The sequence below is a fragment of the Phyllostomus hastatus genome, unplaced genomic scaffold (assembly GCF_019186645.2).
Source record: "Phyllostomus hastatus isolate PE091 unplaced genomic scaffold, TTU_PhHast_1.1 phas_contig_86, whole genome shotgun sequence".
NCBI lineage: Eukaryota > Metazoa > Chordata > Mammalia > Chiroptera > Phyllostomidae > Phyllostomus > Phyllostomus hastatus.
This window is the reverse complement of record NW_025333977.1, coordinates 70,992,616-70,998,738: the sequence shown is the minus strand read 5'-3', so window position 1 is coordinate 70,998,738 and position 6,123 is coordinate 70,992,616.

Here is a 6,123-nt window from a genome sequence, read left to right as displayed (position 1 = left end):
TATTTTTATTATTGTTCTTGTTGTTGTTGTTATCTGGGTTTCTTCTCTAACTAAAAGAGAACATTATTTACCAATCTTTCAGTAACCATGAAATTTAAATAATTTGTGTAGCTAAACCTGAAGCTCCATGAGATTCAGCCAAATTGCTTTATAGTCTCTAGAATTAAGTAAAATCAGCTGTGTAAAACTGCAGTTTATGCTGTAAATAGCACCCCATTACATAAAGCCGGCCCCACAACCACAACAGGGAACTGGCCGCAGAGCCTTTGGTTTTTTCAACAATTTTTTTTCCACTAGTTGCTCAGCAAAGTTTTAAAATAGCTTTCAGGGAATCTCACTAGCAAGGTTATAGACTTATGTGAATTGTAGGCTCATTATTATTCAAATCATGATTTGTGTTAGTAGCTCAAATGTTCTCTTTTTCGTATTAAATAATGTATTTCCTTCTCCTTTTTTGATACTCAGCAGTTTCTTAACCACCAAGACAATTGCCCTTGTTTGAACCTTCTAATATACACATGCATACAATTCAGGAGAATTTATGAAATACTGTCTTAATTACAACAATGCCTGAAACCAAGACCTTCAAAATGCAAATTACAGGACTCACCGGTCAATACAAGATTTTTCTCTGCAAAGGACACAGTGTTGCATGACAGATAAAGCAGAGGACTAATAAAAGATAAGATGAACCATGTTATGACCTGATATTACTTGCTTTGTGCTTCTCCTGACCTCAATTTTTCATTTGCAGAATTGAGATAAGTACCACGCAGGTTGCTAGGAGGAGTAAAGCAAGCCATGCCTGTGAAATCAGTTTGTAATTAAAGAGGTTTATGTGTGTCATTGTTATCATTATGGTGAAAAGTTACAAACTATGGATACTTTTCTCATGAAATATACTGACATAGGGTGGGAGAGAGCAAAGGGGAGGGGTTGGCCAAGCTGCTGAAAGGATTGGGGCAGGAAGGGAAAGGGTGAAGGTTAAAATTAGGGAGAGAGTCCTAGGGAGACAATAATATTGGCCTACCACAGAGTGGTGTGAAGGGAAGAGAGCAAGTCAAACATACTTACCAAAAATTAATTTGCAGAAAACACAGAGATTTGTGTCTGTGCATTTTACACGAACTTATCCTTTTGGGAATGTTTGCCAGAGATGCAGGCACTGTCATTGGCATTTGGTCTTTGCAGACAGTGTCATATAAGGTTGTTGTTGGGTTTGTTTGTTTGTTTGCTTGTTTGTTTTGACCACACATGCTCTTGACGAAGAACAGACAGGATGCTGTCTGTGAAGAGAGGTGCCTCAGGTTGTTTTCTTCTAATAGGCCCACCTGTACCTGTGCCTCCAAATTACATTTGTGTTTCCTTCTCAGTGTCCCCTGTTAAATCTGGTCAGACACCTGTCCTACCTAGGAGGAGTGCAATATTAAAGAGAGTAATATTAATGCCATGATGAAAATACTATTCACCCAAGCAAAAGTGTATAATTTATTACCTCTACTGTATACCTCTATGGTATTTTGAACATGTATTATCATTCAATCCATGCAAGTTATAGGTGGTAACATTTTAGAGGGCAGAACTAAAAGGTTTGACAGATTCTATGACATATTTAAAGTCAAACACCGAGGAAGCTCTCACTCAACTGTAGGTGGCTCCAGTGCCAGTGATGTTTGGCAGACAAGAGAGGCTGTGCAGGAATTTATGTTCTCCCCCACATGATTCCTTGACCAGAAATTTGAGTACCACTTTCTGGGCTTGGTGATAGCAGGTGTTGGTGTGCTGCACTTCAGAGAGACAAATGGCAGTTCAGAGGTCCTCACCCACCCCCTTTACATTTGAACTTCAGTAACTTATGAAGAAAAGGCAAGGACCTACATCCAAGGATACTCTATCCAGCAAAGCTATCACTCAGAATGGAAGGGCAAATAAAGTGCTTCCCAGATAAGGTGAATTTAAAGGAGTTCATCATCACCAAGCCCTTATTATATGAAATGTTAGGGGGACTTATCTAAGAAATAGAAGATCAAAAACTATGAACAGTAAAATAACAAGAAATTCATAACTATCAACAACTGAACCTAAAAAACAAAAGCGAACTAAGCAAACAACTAGAACAGGAGTTGAACCAGAGAAATGGAGATCACATGGAGGATTATCAGTGGGGAGGGGAAGGGGAAGAATGGGGGGGAAGGTACAGGGAATAAGAAGCATAATTGGTAGGTTTAAAACAGACAGCAGGAGGTTGAGAATAGCATACGAAACGAAGAAGCCAGAGAACTTATATATATGACCCATGGACATGAACTCAGGGGAAGGGGGAATGCTGGAGGACTGGGGGGAGGAGGTGCAGGGCAGAGGGAGGATAAAGGCAAGAAAAAAATTGGGAAAGCTATGATAGCATAATCAATAAAGTACACTTTGAAAAAAAAGAAACCAGGGCAATTCCTTGCCCTTGTAATAAGTAACAGTGGGTTACTGAGGCGCGCTGAAATGTGTCTACAGTCAGTCACAAGTTTCGAGTGTGCTACTTCCACCCCCTGCACCTCCCAAGATAGAAATAACACCTGGGAAGTGACTGCTCAAAATAAGGTCTCTCTGAAATTTCATGCTTCTCAGAAATATTACACAAGTGATTTATTTCGCTATGAAACATCAGTGAAAATTCACAGCTACTACTACTCCATCATCCCTCCACTAGGTGCCCTTGATTTCAGAGCTTACAAAACAGAAAGATGCTACAAAACATTGAGGCCAAACCTACCTTTTGGAGACCTGCACCAAATCTGAAGAGCTAAACCAACCTTTTGAAATTCAACACAGGGCAGAAAGCAGGATAAGAGACAATCTGTCCACATAGGTCTTCACCTCTTAAGCACCTATGCATCTTTTATCTCTCTTCTGCCCTCATTCCATTTATATAACCACCATGTAAAACATGTCCAAACTTTCGGCTGGCGCTACCCTTATTACCAAATGTAAGTCACAGCAGGAGAGCACAGTGATGCAAACTCAATTCACTCCACAATGATCAGTAGTGCAGCACTGTTGGACGATACAGCAGTGGTGCTCCACAGACTCGGTTCCATGGAATGCTCGTCCCAGCAGAATTTAAGAACAGGTTTTCCAGCTCACTCCTGATACTTCTCAGCCTGATTCCTTCTCACATGCCGCCTTTGTTTTCTGCTCATGGGGGTTTTCCACAAGTTCAAATGGACTTCCAGGCATTGCAAATAAATGAGGTTTTGGACAGAAAGTTCCAGTTTTCAGAACCTGTTTTTATAAAGGTGCATTGATTTGTCCAGAAACTCAGGACGACCACAGCTCCTTTCAGAATAATCACATTGTCCAGTTCAGCTCTAACAATCCAAGAAGAGAGAGACTTTTCCTTCTTTGTGTCCCAGAATCATCCAGAAAGACTGTTAAAACTATAGCTTCCTACGGTCTTCCCCATGCCTACTGCGCCCGAATCTCCAAGGGTAGCAACCAGGGATATCTGTTTTAACAAGCTGCCTACTTGATCCTGATGAACATGCAAATTTAAGAAACATTGCTGTACCTAAACTGGTAATATGAAAATCTGAAATCATGGTGCTAAACACTTTTTTTACAACTTGGATCTTTCCTGGAATATGTAATTATCCTAAGAGATGGCAGTTTCCTTTCCAGAAAGCTCCAAGTTTATACTTGAGGACATTCAATTAGGAGGAGGCAGATTCTTATCCAGATCCCAACCCTAGTCATAATGAGATGAAGACATAGAATATTTCCTCCCTTCTCCTACCCACTCTCACTCCTGGCCAAGAGCTGGCTGGCCATAAGTGTGGTTGCTTTATTAATAAGAATCATATTTTATGTCAGTTTTTTTCACAATGAAATGATGTGATTAGTTGGGCAGAAATTTTTAGAGGATTTAATGTCTTTACTTTCACAAGGAAAGACTAAATCTCTGCTTCCATGGAAAATATGTTGAACCCAAACACCTTGGGTCTGAGATTTCTGGGGTTAAAGTTCACAAAGTTAATATGACACTGAATACAACAGAGAAAGACCTGACTTACAGTGTGACCTGAAACCAGTTTAGAACTGAGCACACAGTGGTAGCTCTGAATTTACTCTGAGCCTCAATGGAGAGGAAGTTCAAAGCCTGTTAGCCACTAATGGGAAATTTAAGTTCACTTTCGACATCTCCTGTTTTCCCCTTTTTACTTCCATAATTGCGAGTTGAGTTTCTATACGCAAGCAGACAGCCATAGTTAAGCCCAGTTGAAATAGTGCCAACTGTCCAGGTCACACAGAAACAGATGCACAGTGACTGATAGAGGGCTGGAGAGAACTTCAAGTGGTCACACAAAATGGGATTATCATCCTCTCATGAAATAAGAGAATATTTAATTAAAAATTTTTCCAAAACATCGCAAAATAATAAACAGATTTATGAAAATTATTAAATTGCAAAGGTAGCAGTATAATAAAGAACTTTATTCATTGACACAGTCAGCAAATGTTTATTGAGCACCTATTAAATGGCAGGCACTGTGCTAACCACTGAGGATTCAAATTGAATAAGAGACAGACTTGACCTCAAAGGGCTTTGTTTCTAGTAAGTGGAAGACAAAAAACTGCATAGGTATGCAATAGGGAATATTATGACAATAGGTAGACAGGTAACTGTGGGGACTAAAAAGGTCATGGTCTTCAGTGGTCTTTGGAAAGAAGGCAGGAGATAGCCTGTGTTGAGTTTTCAATAATGAGTAGATGTTCACTAAGCAGTTAAAGTTAGCAAAGACTTTCTGGGAAGCATGAACAAAAGCATAGACATAAAACATGGCACAATTGGAAAATGTCAAATAATCTGGGACAATTGGAACACCACAGAGTACAAGGATGATTCTGAGGTAAGCAGGGGTCTTATGAAGAGCTATGAATGATGTACTAAGGTGTTGAGGCTGAGTAGGGTCCCAATCAAGAGTCCTAAGTCTTAAGAGTCTTAGAAAGCTCACTCTGGGTGAAATGTAGAGATTAAGTATAAATAAAGATGTGTTAGAAGTTCAAAACCAGTACGGAGGCCACTGCAATGATCTGGACAAGGTCACAGAACCACAGTTAAGGCAGAGGTAATGAAACAGATATGTGTACAGATGTTGGAGCCACTAAGAGAGTAGAAATGATAAACTGACAAAAACCTGATTGATCTTTTATTCTTCCAAGTAGTCAAGTTACTTGCTTAAATAATTTCATGTGGAGTATAAATGGGTAAAGCAACTGTCTAAATTCAATTTTATTTCTCTGTTAAAGTATCTAAGAGCACTGCTGAGCAGCAATATAGTGGAAATGCAGACAAAACTGGACAGAAAATAAAAGAAGAACCCGAGGTAATGTAAAATAAGCAATTGTTGTTTGCCAGTTGATGGTTGGGATACAGTTTGACTACAGAGGGAGTTTGGTGGGGGGAGGGGAATAAATCATTTTATATCTTTTTGGTTGTGGTAGTTACATGACTCTTTACTTTTTAAAGAACTCACAGATGTGTATACCCAAACATGAATTGTGCTGTATGTAATTTTTAATAGGGAAGAAAGGCAAAAATAGGCAATTCTCAATAATAAATCAGTTCATAGCAATCTGATAAGGGAAACCTACTTACTATTGGATATTCAGTCATTCAACAAATAATACACATTGGGCACATACTTCATGCCTGAAACCAAGTGACGTGTTAAATACATGATAGGGAACAAGCTTCATGCAGCCTATGGTCTGGTGGAAAAGACAACTATTAAATAAACATTTTTCACTTCAGTTACAACTGTGATAGAAAGAAATAAAGAAGAACATATTACAAAAGCATGTAACAAGCTTCCCTGAAGTAGTGATGTGGAAGCGAAACACTGAAGAATAGGTTTAAGTTGGTTGAAGGTAAAGGAGGATGATCAAGGGTTTGGAACAGCATTTGGGAAGAACCTGACATAGCACCCTCAGGTCCATGCAGACTCTCACACATGCACATACGCTCCTGATTATCCTCACAAACTTTCCTACTCATTTACACATTATTGCATGTTGTGCTTCTCTCAAAAATCCTTTGTGCTATGTAACAGTTCTACAGTAGAAATTGGCAAA